The 19346-nt window shown below is 43.7% G+C and overlaps 1 protein-coding gene across 17 annotated transcripts in view; it reads right to left on the bottom strand.

The window, feature by feature from the left end:
• The window catches only part of nrcama (neuronal cell adhesion molecule a), a 370822-nt gene that overhangs the window by 309825 nt on the left and 41651 nt on the right, over positions 1–19346 (bottom strand). For 15 of the 17 annotated variants that reach the window (XM_052029796.1, XM_052029800.1, XM_052029805.1 and 12 more), the window contains one exon: positions 2378–2456. The exons of 1 other annotated variant lie outside the window; for it this stretch is intronic. The gene's annotated coding sequence lies outside the window, so the exon portion shown is untranslated. Of the gene's footprint in view, positions 1–2377; positions 2457–2601; positions 2764–19346 lie in introns of those variants that run through there. One more of the 17 variants, XM_052029801.1, reaches the window with a different exon arrangement.

Genomic DNA, 19346 nt, shown 5'->3' with positions numbered 1-19346 from the left:
AATATGTCAGCAAGTACAAGAGAAGGCACTCTTATTTGTTTTAAGCACTCTTTTTTTAAGCACACTCTGTGCACTTTGGAAGATGCTCGAGCAGCCTGACGTCAGTTCTGGGGCCACTCAATCATATTTCTCACTGTCAGAAGAGCATCCCTTTAAATACTGGGAAAAGCAACAAACTCTATTTGCTTAGCTCGACTGAGACAATTCCACCACAGTTGGAGTGTGTAGTTCTGAACAATTAGCATCGGAACAGGAAGAAATGTGCATGAATAGTGGTGACATCAGGTGCATACCCAGGAGGGTCTGATGAGGCAAGATGATTGCACATTGAAGTACTGGTCCATTTTCACAATTAGCACTACTTTACCCAGAAACAGTTGCTCACATTATGCCGTCCAATTTCTAGTCAAATGCACCTTCTCTGATGGAGCCCAGAATTGTTTACCGCAGTACAGGCCCAAACAGATCCTACAGAGTTCAATCCAACATCACGGCTTTTTCCAATACTTTTTGTCAGAAGTTAACGCTGTGCCTTGTATTTTTCATTTCATGGCCTCATTAAGCTGCATTCACTATTTTCAATGATCTCAATGAACCCAGATCACCATTCCTCGGCCCCATTTAGATTGATTTTACAAGGAGCATGTGGCCTACTTATTCTTCCTGCTAAAATGGAACATGCTAAATATAAAAATGCTTTTTTCTTCACTTCCTTGGAACAATTTTGACCCTTAGTTGTAAGAATAAGAACTTAATTTCTAGGCAACCTGGTGATATTTGATATGACAGGGAGGATTATGCAATGAAACCTCCTGGAATGGGCCCAAATCAGAGCTGGTAACCCTGTCTTGGAGACAGTGTCACATTTTTTTCCTCCTGCTTCTATCCCAAATTTTTGCTGCAATCCCATTCTACATTGAAAGCAACAACCCAAAATCTTGGCCTAGTTTTCATTCTGCCCAGTGACAAGCTGCTTGGGTGCAGGCAAGGTGCCAACATAATGATAACAGCACTTGAACAGTCATTCAGCCCATCAGGTCCATGCTGGCTTCCAGCAGAGCAATCCCATTGGTGCCGTTCCACTTTAACCTAACAATTTATTCATCCTCACACATGTCCATCAACTGCTCATTGATCCATTTTCCACTTACCTGCACCAAGAGGTTATTTACTGCAGCTAATTAAACTACCAGTATTTATGATGGAGTCCAGAACCTCCAGTGAAAGCCCACATAATCAAAAGGGAGAACATGCAAATTCCACACAGACGGCACCAAAGGTCAGGATTGACCCTTGGTCCCTGGAGTTGAGGCATTACTGTACCACCATGTCTGAGAGTTTATGGTTTGTTGCATCATGGTCTGAATGTGCAGGAACCCAAGCTGCAAAGATTAGTGGACAGCCCAATGCATCATTAGCACATCCCTCCCTGCTGTCAGTAATATGTACATGCAGCACTACCTCAAGGCAGTAACATCCATCAAAGATCCCCACCATCATGGCCATGGCACCATCTTGCAGCTACTGTCGGCCAGGAGGTACAGAAGCCTGAAGTCCCACAACACCAGGTTCAAGAACAGCTACTTCTCTTCAACCATTCTGTTCTTGAACCAACCAGCACAACCCTAATCACTACAGTTTAGCAACACTTTGACCACAATGGAATTTGTTTCTTTTTGTTCTAATTGTGTTCTCTCTTGGATTATTTAAACATAAATTATGTTTTATTGCGAATGCTGTGCATCTGATGCTTTGTGCCTGCGATGCTGCTTTAAGTTTTTCATTGCACCTGTGCACACATGCACTTGTGCATAAGGCAATAAACTTTGTTCACAATGGAGCTCATGTTGATCAATCCTAGGGCCTAGTTTTATCTCCCAATGAAGCAAGAGTGTTGAAACAAAGCTATCCAAACTTCCAGGCCCTCAAAAGCTAAAAAGAGGCTAAAGCAACAAACAGGAACTGGAGCACAATTAGGAGAGAGATGCCAGTGTGGAAAGTGTTGATAAGGTTTACCCGAATGCCAAATCATGAGGAAATGCAGTCATCAGGATAGAATGAAAATGTTAGGGCACTGTTCTTGGAACAGAGAAGGTTAAGAATGACTGACCAAGATGGCAAAAAAAGAGTCAAAATATCTCTTTTGGCAAATGCATCGTTATTATATATGTGATCAAATAGCAAGAGACAATGATATTGGTTATTCATGTGTGGGCAAAATTCCACTTGGAAAAGGGACTTTTCCTCCAATTACACTTTACGATATAGTGCAGCTGGTGATTTACTGAGCTCTTTGATTACCTGCAATCTCCCCCCCCCCCCATAGTTAATTAAAACATCTATACATTGAAAGAGCAAAAGAATGAAAAGTACTTACATTTATGTTCTGCCTCTCACCGCCACAGGATGTTCCAACTTGTTTTTCAATCAAAATTCTTTCTGAAGTGCAGTTACTGCTGTAATGCAAGAAAATATTAACACTTAAGCATAAACAAATGAATAATGGTGAAACAGCAGATGGATCTTACTCACATTCTCAGTGGTAACACCACCTAAAATAGACAACAGTACCACACAAAAGAGGATTATGAAAGCTAATACCCTTTACACCGAGTTAAATAGAAATGCAAGCTAGCACTGGTAGTGACTCCAATGTTGCAAAACTCAGCAATACAAGCAAATGCAAAACTGGGGAACATGACAAACTGTCTTCAACTCTAATAAATGCTGCAGGCAAAAATGCTGAACAGCATCCATCCATTTGCACTGAAGGACTGTGGCACCTGCCTGCATTTATTAACTGCCAATTAAGGCCCTATCCAAATTGCAGCACTGCAGAAGTTGCACCTGTCACAACATTGGGCCTCCACCGCAATGGGCTGGACCACCCGACCCCTCCCATTCCCAGGGTCTCTGGCCTCACTCTCTGCATATCCCTTCATTGCTTGCCTCCATCTCAGCCACCCCTGCAGTTTGCTCTCTACTCATCCAACCACAAACTTGCCCAAACCAGATATATTACATCACTTATTTTTAATGTCCATTTGTTACTCCACATTGTAACTTATTGGAATGATTTAAAAGTATGAAAGTGGCCATGCAGTTCAAGCCATTCTGCTCTCAAGAAATGGATGTGACCTCTGAACAGGAAATCTCCAATGGAGTAGAACTCTCTCAGGCCAAAAATCACTGAATGTTTATTTCAGTTCGCCACAGTACTGTGCCAAGTCACAAAACGCTTAGTCCATTCTAATGCCTATATCAGACAAGAAAATATGGTCAGTAGGCTTGTGAGAATTAAATGACCCATGAGAGAACACTGCAGTTTTCAATGCAAAAAATAATTATTTCAATGTATAATATCTTTTCTATACTGTGACATTTTAGCCATTGCTGTAAAAACCCCTACTCTACAATATTGGTCATAACATAAACAAACCTCTTCACTCCCACTACTTCCTTGATATCTCTAAATAAATGCATTGTTTCATCTTCAGTAAACTGCCACTGGGCATTAGTGTTGGGCTCTGTGTTCTCATGGTGCAGGGCCTTTAACTCCCAGCAAGTTCCTCTCCCCCAGCACTGGAGTACTCGAGAGATCCCTGGGTATAGCTCATCCAAATGCAACCAAGAGTCCATCCTGTAGTTCCCACGATCAGTAGTATCTACAGGAAGCGCTACCTCAAGAAGGCATCCATCAATCAAAGATTCCTACCATCCGGGCCATACCATCTTTTCGCAGCTACCGTCAGGCAGGAGGTACAGAAGCCTTAAGTCCCACACCACCAGGTTCAAGAACAGTGACCTCCCTTCAACCACTCAGTTCTTGAACCAACTGGCACAGTTTTAATCACTACAGTGTAGCAACACTATGACCACTCTGTTCACTTTGCACTAAAACGGACTGTGGTTTTTGTTCTAATCGTGTTCTTTGTAAAAATAGTGTTTAATTTGTTTTTCTTCTGAATGCTTCTTATATGATGCTATGAGCCCGTGATGCTGCTTCAGGTAAGTTTTTCATTGCGCCTGTGCATGCATGTACTTGTGCATATGGCAATCAGATCGAGTTTGACCAAGCCTAAACTACACAGTCTCAAAACATCTCAAAAGTTGATTAGCACCAACGTTCTCCAACAGAAAAAAAATCAACAGCGACAAAATATAAAAAAGCAACAAGCTAATTTAAAAATCACAATTAACTCTCTGGGCTTTCGCAGTAAACCCCAAACAAATCCCAGTTGCTTTCCATGTTTGAAAAAAGTGGCCCTTCAGAAGACATGCAGATGGCTTGACAGATTAATCAAAACCGATCCTGTTCAACAGCCATGCTCTGGATTGGATTTTAAAATAAACTAAATGCAATTTGTCTCACAAGTACAAGAAAATAACCCCAAATAACTCTTTAAATTAAATTGCTTTTGACATTCCACATTGGACATCACAAGCACACTTGGTCTTGGAATATTAGTAGGGAGATTTAAGAAGCAGATTGGTAGCCAGAGTGTAAACTTTGTTACAGGTTTTAGGAATAATTTATTCTGAATTAGGAACAGGAGTCCCCAAACCGCTGTTTTCATCTGTGTCTCACAGAATTTCAGTCACGCACTGTTTCTAATTGTTGAGAAGTAAAAACTTGCAGATACTGGAAATCTGATATCTGAAAAGCAAAATGCTTTGTAGATCAGGCAGCATCTGTGAAGAGAGGTAAACAGGGTTAAAGTTTCAGGTCAATGGTTCTTCATTAGAATGGTCATCTGGTATCTAATGTAAGGTCATTGACCTGAAGCATTAGGCAAAAAATAAAATGCTGGAAAAAAACCAAAATGTTTACTCTGCTTCTCCCTCTCTTCACAGATGCTGCCTGACTACCTGAATATTTCCAGCATTTTCCTATTTTTAAATGCCATTTCTACTTCCATTGCTGGCTATTCATGGTGGGTTACTAAATTTAACTGGCAAGGCATGAAATGCACTTACCAGAACCAACAGACATGTCAAAATTCTTGACTGGTTTTAACAAGGCTAAATATGGAAAAACAAGCAAGATCAGTAACCAGGAGACCGAGCTTTAGTGCAACACGGAGGCACAGCCAACAGAGCTGCTGCCTCACAGCTCCAGTGTTGTCTGTGTGGAGTTTGCACGCTCTCCTTGTGACGGCACACGTTGCTTCCAGGTGCATTGGTTTCCTTCCACTTCCTGAAGGCGTGTGGATTGGTAGGTTAGTTGGCCACTGTAAGTTACCCCTTGTGTAGGTAGAACTGATGGGAATCTGGGGAGATTTCCTCGAACATTGAGAGAGACTAGTGTAGAAATTGCAGGGGCCCTGGCCGATATATTTAAAATGTCCTTAGCCATGGGTGCAGTGCCGGAGGACTGGAGGGTAGCTCATGTTGTTCCGTTGTTTAAAAAAGGATCTAAAAGTAAACCAGGTAATTACAGGCCAGTGAGCCTGACATCAGTAGTAGGTAAATTATTGGAAGGTGTTCTGAGAGATCAGATATACAAGTATTTGGACAATCAAGGGCTGATTAAGGATAGTCAGCATGGCTTTGTGTGTGGTAGATCGTGTTTAATGAATCTTGCAGAGTTTTTTGAGGAGGTTACCAAGAAAGTAGATGAAGGAAAGGCTGTGGATGTTGTATAAATGGACTTTAGTAAGGCCTTTGACAAGGTCCCACATGGAAGGTTAGTTCAGAAGGTTCAGACACTAGGTATCCATGGAAAGGTTGTAAACTGGATTCGAAATTGGCTGTGTGGGACAAGACGGAGAGTAGTAGTGGATGATTGTTTCTCAGACTGGAGGCCTGTGACTAGTGGTGTGCCTCAGGGATCTGTGCTGGGGCCATTGTTGTTTGTTGTCTATATCAATGATCTAGATGCTAATGTGGTAAATTGGATCAGCAAGTTTGCTGATGACACTAAGATTGGAGGTGTTGTGGACAGCGAGGAAGGCTTTCAAAGCTTGCAGAGGGATCTGGACCAACTGGAAAAATGGGCCAGAAAATGGCAGATGGAATTTAATGCAGACAAGTGTGAGGTGTTGCATTTTGGAAGGACAAATCAAGATAGGACACACACAGTAAATGGTAGGGCACTGAGGAGTGCGGAGGAACAAAGGGATCTGGGAGTTCAGATACATAATTCCCTGAAAGTGGCGTCACAGGTAGACAGGGTTGTAAAGAAGGCATTTGGCATCCTGGCATTCATAAATCAAAGTATTGAGTATAGGAGTTGGGATGTTATGGTGAAGTTGTATAAGACATTAGTGAGGCCAAATTTGGAGAATTGTGTGCAGTTCTGGTCACCTAACTATAGGAAGGATATCAGTAACATTGAAAGAGTGCAGTGGAGATTTACTAGAATGTTGCCGGGTCTTCAGGAGTTGAGTTACAGGGAAAGATTGAACAGGTTAGGACTTCATTCCTTGGAGCGCAGAAGAATGAGGGGAGATTTGATAGAGGTTTACAAAATTATGAGGGGTATAGACAGAGTTAATGTGAGTAAGCTCTTTCCACCTAGGTTAGGAGAGATAAGTACGAGAGGACATGGCTTTAGGGTGAAAGGGGAAAGGTTTAGGGGGAACATTAGGGGGGAACTTCTTCACTCAGAGAGTGGTGGGAGTGTGGAACGGGCTGCCATCTGATGTAGTAAATGCGGGCTCACTCTTAAGTTTTCAGAATAAATTGGATAGATACATGGATGGGAGAGGTCTGGAGGGTTATGGACTGGGTGCAGGTAAATGGGACTAGCGGAATAACGTTTCAGCACAGACTAGAAGGGCTGAATGGCCTGTTTTCTGTGCTGTAGTGTTCTATGGTTCTATAGATTAAGTTACAGAGAATATTAGCTGGGGGAATTGAATTGCTCTTTGAGCTGGCATAGATATGATGGACTGAACATCCTCCGAAGTCTTAAGGAGATATGAAAAATCATTGGTAATTTGAGGAACTGTTTAAAAAAAGAACAGCACCAAGTCATTATGATCTAGTCTGCCTAAAAGGTGGAGAAAGTTGATTAAATAGTAACAAGAGGAATGGATAAATAGTTCAAGGGGGAACATTTGGAAGCTATGGGGAAAGAGCAGAGAAGTGTAATTAAATGGATAGGTTTATCAAAGAGTTGGCACTTGCACAATGAACTAAGTTACCACCTCCTGTGCTCAATCCCTGCACAACTGCAGAATTTTTCGACATCTACGTCCATTGGTCATTTCAATGAATTGCATGCACACCTCCATCATTCAAATGTTTCCCAGGCCCTTGAGAGTGCCAGAGATCTCCCTGAAGTTCTAGCTATAGACACATAGCATGAACTCAACCAACCAAAGGTCTCCTTCTGTGCTGTAATGACTCCATAATTTAATACTGATAAAAAATAACCTCACATTTTCAAATAAAATGCTCCCAAGTATCTCTGCTGGTAGTTATTAAGATGCTAAAGCAATTTATAACGTTTTATCAGATTGTTAAAAACCCTCTAGTGTTTCATATACGATTTTTACAGTTCATTGGCATTTATGATGTGATAACAATGAAAGTATAAAAATTTACTGTAGATGCTGGAAATCAGATACAAATAAAATGCTGGAAGCACTCAGCATGTCCAACAGCATCTGTGGAGAGAGAGAGACAGAGTTAACCTTTCAGGTCAAAGAGTCTTGGACTTGAAACGTTAACTTTATTTCTCTTTTCACAGATACTGCTGGACCTGCTGAGTTTTTAAACAGCATTTTCTGTTGTATATAGACATTGAGGTTTTATCACATACAGTACATTCCTCTTCCCATTGCCCCCAGCCCAAGCAGCCCATCTTCAGTACATTGATACCTCACCCACTGCTACCATAGAGTACCGATTTGTTTATAGCATTGTTGGTTCTCCAGTGTGAACACTCACAGGCATGTCAAAAACATTCCCTCATGCTGTGCACTGCTCTGTCAGGCACTTGTTGCCTCTCCCTGCCCTCAAGTGCTATACCAGAAACGTTGGTGTCAGGAACTCCTGCCCTCCCCAGCTAATGAATCAGCCAACAGTTGTTGTAGAGAGGCAGCCAGTGGGGGCTGATGTTGGACAGGCTGGGACTGGTCACTCAGAGCAGAGGTGCAGGGCTCAGGGCTGGCGTGACAAGTGTGGGCCATCACTGGGGACTGCCAGTCCCTGCTCCACATGTTGACCGTCCGTCCAGATCCTACAGTCCCCATCGTCACCTCCTGCTGAGGGTCAAGGAAGCTGCCGTTCCTCCCCACTCTTAGCTTGGCTGCCTACAGTTCTCCCCAGCCCAGAGATATCTCCATGGCAACAAGCCGAGAGGTTTGCTGGCCATTCAACACGTTACTGTGGCTTTCACAGGCAATGTCTCCACATTGAGAGAAGGGGCAATTCATTTCAGGGAAAGTGTCAGGAGGGCCAGGAATTTAGACTAGGCTATTGGCATGGTGGCATTGCCAGTAACATTCATCCACCTCTACAATGGCTTTTATTCCTGGGAATGCACCCCAAGCATCAAGCAAGGTACCAGTGTACCAATAGCGACATTGGTATAAAAACAAACCTTGCAATGAAGGCACTGGTGTTTGTTACTCACTGGTTACTCATAGAATTGCCCATGTTAACCCCCATTCCTGGAAGCTCCAGCATAAACATGGCAGTCATCTGGCACCAGCAGTTCATAACCATCTGAACTGCAGACTCCAGTTTCACCCAACACTTACAGTCCTTGATTCCCTTCACCTTCTAGGTCCATATAATGCTGTGTCAGGTATACTAACAAGACCTTTCCCTCTACTTTACTACTGCCATGTTATGCTGTTAAACCAAGGGACATTCAACACAGGTCCACCTCCCCAACAACCCCTCTTGTCCCCAAGAGTCGATTATATGGGAGCAAGTACTTTGCAAAGCTCCTGTGAAGTGTTCTCTCACCTTGATGAAGTATCTGATTTAGAGCTTCTCAACGATGAACAAAATATACAAGCTCCACTCTCAACGTGTCCAAGTGACACATTTCCTGCCGGATCTGTTGAGGTTACCTTTTCCATTGCCTGTCACTTTTCTTTGCTCTTGCTGCAATTTTATTCCATGGCCAACAATAATCCTCTGGACATCATATCAAGTGACCTTTCTATGTATGAACTGAGAGCTATGTGCCAAGGGGTGGTGGGGCACATCAGACTCCTTCTGGCCCTCATCTCTCTCTTTTTCTGAAAATCAATTGCTGATTGGCAATTAGGAGTAGGATCCAGGGCTGCTTTCCTGACATCCTGGGTGCTCATAGTAACCAAGATGGGACTAACTCTTCCCACACAAAGTTCACCAAGATATTCCAGCCATTGTGGCTTGGTACAGTTTCAGATCCCTCACCAGGGTTTTACTTCAATAGCAACACTCCCAGCCTGACTCAGTCAACTAATCTGGCAGGAAATCTCTGTCACCTGAACACATTGAATGAAATATGCAAGCTCCACAGTCATCACTGAGGACATCATACTGATGAGATTAATTTCAATAGATTTGGCTCCTGAAACAATAGGCAGCACAGTCATTTCACACTGCCCAAGTGAGTAATGGAGAACCTTGCAACATCTGTTCCTATCTGTTGCAGTGGCCTTTCCACATGTGCTGCAAGAACCTAAATTTTCCCTATACACCCCCTGTCCCCAAAACAAAAAACAGGACAGGGAAATTCTGGGTCCCAGTTCATATCAACATCGCACGATAAAAAGAACAGAGGCAGGACCAGCAAGCTTACCAGGGATGATAGGCAAAGGACTGGCAGGTACTGCAGTACAACCCTCTTTACTCTGAGGAAAATCTTTGCAAGGAAGCTTTGTTAACCACTGAACCAAGTAAAGCCATTCAATTAAACACTGACAAGTGATGCCTTTCCCCATTTACTTGATTTCTCCTCTCCTGTTCTTTCACTTTACAATAGTGGTTAATGAAAGGAAATGTTTTTTTTAAAAAAGTGGTTTGTCAAGACAGTGAATGATCACAATGGGGTGTGCATTGATTCTATTTTATAAATCGAGCTTTGCCATCAAGGAAACCAACATTATTGGAGACAAGCACACAGATGTTTGTAGCTTGTCAACTGCAGATTCCTCCCTCAACAGCTCTGGAAGAAAGGAGATTCCTGACCCAATGACTTGGGCATTTCACTGCCCAATGCTTCATGGTCATGCACAGTTTGTCATGGTTTGGGAACATTGGGACTTGGGCCAGCGTCAATTTCCCAACTTCAATTCCTGGTAGTTTGATCATATGACTGCTCATCTCCAACTGTCCTGCCATTACAGCTCCCTTCCCTCTCCTATTTTTACATGACTGTATTAAAAAAGACAAACTTTTATGTGGGGGCATGATTCATTTTTGCTTTCCTTTGTAAATGCAGTTCAACTTTTTCCTCCCCCACCCCTCCCACCTCTTTCTGAATGCAAAGTGCCATCGGGTGTTTTAAACTCTTCAGTCCGACTACAACTGATGACTGCTCTGAGTGTGACTGGTGTTCCTCATTTCAGATTTCATGCAGGTGTAATAATTGGCATTTGCTCAACTAATTGCCAGGAAAAGAATATTCATAGTAAAGATATTTGGCGAGTTATGCTGTACTTCTTCTGTATAGCAATGAACCACTCAGTCCAAGTAGCTTCTGCCATCAGCTAATTTTGGGCTGGATAATCGTGGGGAGCAGTTGACATGATTAGGAACAGCAGAGGCAAGGTGGGGAGTGTAGAAAATGAGCCAGGATTCCTGCTCTGACTGCGGTCCAATAAACCTGGCTGTAAAGTGAATACTTGTGGACGGCAGGCTGGAGCTTGGTTGCAGTTCCCTGTAAAACTGAATGGTTTGCTTGGTACAGTCAAACAAAAGCGGTCTTCATAACTCTATACACACTGACAGGTCAGATTCGTATACTTTCTGGGATAGGTGGAATAAAGTTGAATATGCGTTCAACACAATCTTCCTCTTTAGTGAGAGAGGGTGAAGTAATGAGGGAAAACAATAAGACTCCAAATTTCTAACGAGTCTATGAGAGTGGGGGGCTGTGCCAGCAATTTCAGCAGATATCTACAATGCCTCAACCAGAATACACAAGAAGGGGAAGCAGTCCAGAAGATGTGAGGGGCTTGACAAGTCTGTGTTTTCGGTGCACTTGTCCTAATGTGCTCTTGGATCTTTTCTGGCAGAAAGTACAATTGCACCGAGGAACTGGGCTGCAAACCCACCACAGCCATTTCCTGAAGCACATTTATCAGACGATACCCCTGGGAAGATCCCCACGCTGGTGGTTACTACGTGGGGAAATTGCATCTAATGGATATTAATAAAACAGGTATAAAAGTACCATGAGTCAACAGTAGAGCAAAATTTACTGCTTCCTGGAGAAAGTTTATTGTTTCTTTCACAGTGCACCACAAGATGACCGGAAAACTGCCCATTTTTAAGAATTTTAACATAAAACTAAATGTTAAAGGAACTCAGAAAAAATAACACTAAGCCTACTGTGGCCAACATACCTGGTTCAGGGGTACAATGGGAAATGTGTGCTGCAAGATGGCATACTTGCATTCATTTGGGTGTGGGGTCTGATCAGTTTTGCCATGTATGGAACAGGAATCCTTCCTTCCACAGTGGCGCAGGAACTAGGTCTTCAGATATGTAACCCAGGGCCTAGACCAACAACCCAGAGACCAAAGCACAATGTGACAGCTGTGGAATTTAAACTGAGTTAGTAACATGGAGACACAAGAAATTCTGCAGATGCTGGAATCCGGAGCAACACACAAAAAGTGCTGGAGGAACTCAGCAGGTCAGGCAGCATCCACGGAGGGAAATAAACAGTCGACGTTTCCGGCCAAGACCCTTCATCAGGACTGGAAAGGAAGAAGGCAGAAGCCAGAATAAGATGGGGGGAGGGGGAGGAGCACACACAGGCAGGTGATAGGCGAGTCCAGGTGAGGGGGGAAGGTAGGTGGGTGGGGGAAGATGCAAGAAGCTGAGAGGTGATAGGTAGAAGAGGCAAAAGGGCTGAAGGAGGAGGAATCTGGTAGGAAAGGGCAGTGGACCATGAACTAAAGGATGGAGGAGGGGAGGAGAGGAGATAGGCAGGTCAGGGGGAAGAGAGCCGCAGGAATAAGGGAAGACAAGGAGTGGGGGAGGAGAGAAAAAGGGGTGGAGTTACCAGAAGTTAGAGAAATCGATGTTGAGGCCATCAGGTTGGAGAATCCCAAGGCGGAATACGAGGTGTTGCTCCTCCAACCTGCGTCTGGCCTCAACGTGGCAGTAGAGGAGGCTGTGGATAGGCGTGTCAGTATGGGAGTGGAATGTGGAACTGAAGTGGGTGGCCACCAGGAGGTCCTGGCTGTTGCGGCGGATGGAGTGAAGGTGCTCGATCAATCGAGTTAGTAATATGGAATTTTAAAACTGATCATTAATCATAGCAGCCACAAAACTACTGGACGGTTGTTAAAAATATCTCGTTCACTTCAGGGGAGGAAATCTGCTTTTTTTTACCTTGATTTGTGCGTTTCTGGCCTCGTCATTATGGTTGACTGAAATATCCCACACAGTTCAAGGGCAGTAAGGGATGGGCAATAAATGCTGGGCTTGCCAGCAATACCCAGCTCCCAGAAGAAGAATAAATTTAAAATTATTAATTGCACCATTTTAAGTAGCAGCCACTCCTCTGGAGTAGTTTTATCAGATACACCAGGACATGTAGAGGTGTCAAGTGTCTTAGTGGAGACTGCTTTTTATATTCAAATCAAGGTTTTATTGGTTAAAATAATCAGAGTCATACAGCATGGAAACAGGCCCATCAGCCCACTGACCATCAACCTATTTACATTAATCTGCTTTTATTCTCCCCACATTCCAGCACTTAGAATATTTCCTGTGGCTAATTAATCTACCTACCCACGCATCTCTGGGTTGTGGGAGGAAACCCACCCAGTCACAGGGAGAACAGGCACAGTCTGTGTGGAGTCTGCACAGCCAGGATTGAACCTAGGTCACTGAAGCCAATGAGGTAATGGCTCTACCAGCTTTACTGCCATGGGACTGACTGGTTGCGCCAAAATAATTGGAGAAACTGGGACAGTTCAGACTAGAGCAAAACAAAAGCCATGAGGATGTTTTAAAAGTATGAATGGCAAATAGGGAAGATTATTTTCATTGGTTGAGAATTTAATGAGGGTTCATCGGTTTAGAATAAATCCTGCAGGAGCAAGGCAAGATTTCTTTAAGCAGACAGTATGTGGGGCCCTGGAATGCATCAGTACAGAAAGTAGCCAAGGCAGAGAGTGGCCATGTAGCACATTGGGAAATCCAATATTCATACCAGTGGACCGCCCATTCTACAGAGAGGCCAAACACAAATTGGAAAAGCACCTCATTCCAGTTGGGTGGCTTGCAACCCAGTGGCAAGAATGTTGAGTTTTCCCTGTTGCAGGTAACCTACACCCCAAGTGTTCTCCTCCCACACACACTGAGTTTTCTTCATCCCTCTACTCCCCATTTGCTTGCATCTGCCCATCATTCCCTCCCCGGACCCCACAGGCCTCTGTCCCACCTCCTATTCCCAGCCCCACCTTGTTCCACCTGTTAATCATCCCATCTGGTTCCCCACCTACCTGCCTCCATCCCACCCCCTCCATACCATATAATGGCAACTTTTCCCGTTCCCTCTCAGTCTTAATTGAGAGTCATGACCAGAAACATCAACTTATACCTTTTGCCCCCACAGATGCTGCTTGACTTTCCAAGTTCTTCTAGTGTTCTTTCTTGCTCTGGATTCCAGCACTTTCATCTTCACTTCATCCATCCCAACTTATCTGAACCCATCTCTGTTAAATTCTACCCAGTTCCAATTATCTGGCTTTCCCTTAAAATGATATTCTTCATATTCAACCACTACCTGTGCATTAAGTTGAATGCCATAGTGCATTCACATTCTAACATGTGATGCAACTTACAGCTTGGGCTACCATTCAGCCCCTCCATACTAGACAGGGCAGTTCCCAGAACCGGGAGTTCATATCCCATGATGGTAAAGTGCAAAATTGAATCCAATAATGTTTACACAACTCCAGGTGGCCGTATCAATGCTGCTGGATTGTTGAAAGCAATCCAACAGGTTAAATAATGTCCTTCATCAGGTGTCACTGCAGCGGAGCTCATGAGACACTAGTCCCACACAAAAGTGTTTGATTCTCGAGGACAAGCCAAACAGGAGAAAATGTCTTTACGGTGCTGGGGTCATCCCCAGAACTCAAATGATTCACGGCAGCTTAACCATTAAATTGAGACTAATCCCAGATGGACAAGTTCTCCCTGACTGCTGAAGAGGAAGCAAGGCTGGCCCTTTACCCTAATGGGGCCAGAGATCATAGCATCAGGAGAAGGGAGTTAATCTCACATTATTTCAGTCTGTAAGCCCAGTTTCCCATCACATCTTGAATTATCGTGGAGCCCTGTGTGTTTGCTGAGAATGGATTCCTAGTGTACACTAGCACAAGGGCAGTGAGTCAATTTTGTGCTGAGGAGATTAGAGTACATTTAAAATAACCACTGGCAGTGTGAGAATTGTTTCTGTCCCTACCCCAAAAATAGGACTCTTAACATTAAACACAATTGCCAGCAAGCTATCTGTAGCAGTAGCTGTCCACTGGGAATGGGCTGAACTCCAATTTCAGAAATTGAATTTCGAATCACTTGCTCATAATAATATTGAAAATCAAAAAACAGGACATATCTTCCAGTAGCCTGTTGAGATTTTCTTTCAACATGAACTGCGAAGAAAGATGAAGACAAAGGCTTAAAGAGTCACGAGTTGCCAATTAATTCTATTAATGACTGGGAATGGGGAAGTAAAGAACAAGTCAACACACCCAAAACCAGCGGGATACTATCTACTGTGATAACACTGTGCTGTAGTGCACACAGGAGGCAAAACCACTTGGCACTGCATACTTCTTATGCATCTCAGCAGAATGCATTGAATTAGCTATGATCTTGATAGTCTTTGACTATAGTGTACAGGATATATGCCTTCTGTGGCCATTTTGATCTCACTCTCTGAACAAATGCCTGGTGAAACTGATTTGCCTTTCAGGACATTAGAAAGCACATTACGACCAACGGCTGTTTTGAAATCAAGCGTCATTGTCATGGAAAAGGAAGCCAATTTGCACAAAGCAAAGTCATTCAGCATTTAAATTGAAGCCCATCTGCTGCAAAGTTCTCTGGGACAAACAGAAAGAAAATAGGAGCAAGAATAGAGGGTACAGCCCCTTGAACCTACTCTACGACAGTATGATCACGGCCTTCACTTCACTCTCCTGCCTATTCCCAGACACCGAGGTTGCCCCATCATCCAGAACTCTTGTTAGCTCAGTCTCGAACATATTCGACGATTCTGCCTCCACAGCTCTCTGGGATAGAGAATTCCAAAGGTTCATAACCCTGTCAGAAGTCACTCCTTGTCATCTGTCAAAAATGGACAACCTCTTATTCCAAGGCAATGTCCAACCCCCACCCAAAGACGAGGTAAATGCCAAGAAGCTTTTTCAAGCCCCTTAGAATCTAATGTTTCAATAAGATCACCTCGGCCTTCTAAATTCCATCTCACAGGCCCAACCTTTCCTCACAGGACAACCCTTCAATACAAGCATATCCGTCCAAAAATAAGGCAACTGAACTGTGCTCCTTCACCACACAATAACTGTGCAACCCTGCTCCACAGACTTGAGCAGGAGCTCCCGACCATCACCTCAATCTCCTCTGGGATGGGGGCCAATGGTCCCTTCGCCCCAATCAAGGAACTTCCCACCTTTGAGGACAGTTCCGGGACTGCCCACCATGTGCTCTGAAGCGAGCAAAAAGCAGTGGCCAGCCGCACACAAGACAAACTGTGATCCATTGCATTCAACTGGTTCAAACACACATGGATGAGCAACATCCTGGTTCTCCCCCATCCACCACACCCAAATTCATTAACACAGTGACAGACTCTCCTCTATCCCAAAATTTTGCATTTAACCTGAAGCCCATCAGCTGAAAAAGTTCTCTGGGACAACCTGCAACCTTGAAAGACACTGGATAGAATTTTCCTAGATTAATTCCATCAACCTTGTTCAAGCAGCAGCAGGCCCACATTGCCCTGAAGGAGGATTATTGGGAATATTAAAAAATATTCACTGCTGTGAATTGTCATATGTCATACCTTTAATATAAAAAGAGAATCAAATAAACAAAAATTTGAGGCAGAGACCTCAGGGCAGGTATTCACAAGCTTGGCTCAGGAGATAGATTTTATAGAGCATCTTAAAAAGGAGAGATTTAGGGAGGGAATTCTGGAGCTCAAGGCCAAGGCAGGTGGAAGAATCGTTGCCATTGATAGAATCAGTAAACATTGTCATGGTCAAAAAGCAAGAATTCAAGCAGAGAGATCAAGAGTTGGAAGGCTGGAGGAGATCACAGATAGTGAGGGCCAAGACCGTGTGAAGGACACAAAACATAGTGCAGCTCAGCAAACACACTTCTTCAAGAGCCCAGTATCGATCTCCACCAGCCTGCTGAATTACACCACAATGTGTACTTCCAGTTAATGCATAACCAGTTCCTTTGGGTATATCCATGAAAATTATTAGACAAAAGATGCAACACTCCCAACTCTTGTGTGTGAACTGAGGTGGGAAAGTTTCATATTATCCAGCTGTGCTGCACACAGCTGTTCCCACTTCAGCATATGGGTTTCAGGCCTTACTAATCAAGTAGGATGTATTACCCACATATAGAGTTGCTCCTGGGAGTAGGGATTATCTGCAGGGATCTGGATGGTGCAGTAGTCATTCAATTGGGAAACAACCAATGAGAATTCATCCACAACATAACCAGTATAATCTGCCACAATACAACAATTCATAACCACTTCATCTAGCATAGAGGAGACAAGAAATTCTGCAGATGCTGGAATCTGGAGCAATACACAAAAAATGCTGGAGGAACTCAGCAGGTCAGGCAGCATCCATAGAGGGAAATAAACAGTCAACGTTTCAGGCCAAGACCCTTCAACAGGACTGGAAAGGAAGAGGGGAGAAGCCAGAATGAGAAAGTGGGGGGAGAGGGAGTACACACAGGCAGGTGAGAGGTGAGTTCAGGTGAGAGGGGGAAGGTAGGTGGGTGGGTGAGGGAGGGGGAGAAGATGTAATAAGCTGAGAGGTGATGGGTAGAGGAGGCAAAAGGGCTGAAGGAGGAGGAATCTGACAGGAGAGGTATGATGGTGTGGGGGGTTTATTACTGGAGGCCTAAACAAATAATCCAGGGAACATGAATTTAAGTTTTCAAAAAATGGTATTTGAAGTTAGTTCCATTTCCAAAGGAAATAAAAACTAAGTGCCAGTAAAAGTGACAATCACCTAACAAGCTTACAGTTTGGAGAAGGAAACTTGACAAAAGACACAAAACTAGCCATTTTACTTGGCTAGTTTGGCTCCATCATAATTAGAGATGGAATATAGGGCCAACATTGGGCCACATGTATGAACCTAGAATGCGGTACCGGTGACTGCTCTTGGCAGAGGTTCACATGGGCGCCACAGTAGCATAGCGGTTAGTGTAACGCTATTACAGTGCCAGCAACTCAGGTTCAATTCCCTTCGCTGTCTGTAAGGAGTTTGTACGTTCTCCCCGTGTCTGCGTGGGTTTCTTCCGGGTGCTCCAGTTTCCTCCCACATTCCAAACATGTACGGGTAGGTTAACATGGGTGTAATTGGGCGAAACGAGCTTGTTGGGCTGGAAGGGCCTGTTACCGTGCTGTATAAATAAAAAAAAAATTTCCTAACACCCCTACAGCAGTCATGTTGAGCAAGGATCAAAAATGTCGAGGTCTAACCACATCCATGTGCCCACAAAGGATACACCAGAAAGCTTAGGGAATCACTGCCCCTCACCTCTCTCCCTGTACCCCAGGGTGGATTTAGCTAGTGATTGTCTCAAATCTCCCAGAAACCACCCTTTCTTCCAGGCATTGTCCAGAATTAAAGCAGGTAGGGATATTCTTCTAAGAATGCAAACACTGCAAAGTGAACACAATCTTGAATGATCATTGGATCGGAACACTCCAGGTTGTACCGCAAAACTGGAACTCAGGGCAGAGAGCCAATAAAACCATCTAGATTTCCACAGAATGTTGATCATGGAATTGCTTCCTGCTGCTTCTTATCCTCATGGCTGAGATTGGAATGGAATTGACATTTAAGATCATCTTCAGTGGATGAACAAAGATAGGATTTCACAGATGTGGAAACACGGCAGACAATCAGAATCAGGTTTATTATCACTGACGTGTGACATCAAATTTGTTGTTTTGTGGCAGAGGTACAGTGCAAAGAAATCTATAAATTACAAAAATAAGATAAGATTTCTTTATTAGTCACATGTACATTGAAACAGTGAAATGCATCTTTTTGCATAGAGTGTTCTGGGGGCAGCCCGCAAGTGTCATCACGCTTCCGGCGCCAACATAGCATGCCCACAACTTCCTACCCTGTACGTCTTTGGAATGTGGGAGGAAACCAGAGCACCCGGAGGAAACCCATGCAGACACGGGGAGAACGTACAAACTCCTTACAGACAGTGGCCAGAATTGAACCTGGTTTGCTGGCGCTGTAAAACATTACACTAACCACTACACTACCGTGCAAAGGAATAATGAGACAGTGTTCATAGGCCTTTCAGAAATCTGATGGCAGAGGGGAAGAAGCTGTTTCTGAATCATTGAGTGTGGGTCTTCAGGCTCCTGTACCTCCTGCCTGATTGTAGTAACAAGAGGACTTTTGCCTTCAAGATTTGCCTTCATGGAGGTGGGTAGAACGCGAGACAAGAGTACCAATCTGCACTGGTCAGAACCAAGAAACCTTCCAGTATTCTTACTTTCTCATATTAATGGGAAAGATGCTGAATGTGTCAACTCTGTTGAACCAAGCGGCCAACTGTTCAGTACAAAATCAATGTACTGAAAGCAAGTTGCGTAGTTTGAAGGCATCTGTGCTAACCAAAGACATTTTCAAAAGGTGAAAAATCATTCCCCCCCACCACCCCCCCTTCCATTCTTGGCACCAGAAATCCATGTACTGTTACCCTACAAAAGACAGCTAAATATATCAAGGCTACAGTCAGACATCTTGGTCAAGAGTCTATGTATTAGCAAAGTTTTTAATTTCAGTCTTTGTATTGTTTGCCTTTTCAAATAGTGTTAATTTCATTTTCCAAGCCAACTACAGTATGTGCAAAGCTGTGGAACCTAGTGACATTTTCAGTCATCCACAGGCTTTCCAAATTCAGGA

This window comes from Pristis pectinata, chromosome 15 (assembly GCF_009764475.1).
Source record: "Pristis pectinata isolate sPriPec2 chromosome 15, sPriPec2.1.pri, whole genome shotgun sequence".
Lineage (NCBI taxonomy): Eukaryota > Metazoa > Chordata > Chondrichthyes > Rhinopristiformes > Pristidae > Pristis > Pristis pectinata.
Note: the sequence above shows the minus strand (reverse complement) of the source record. Positions and strands in the feature narration are given on the sequence as shown.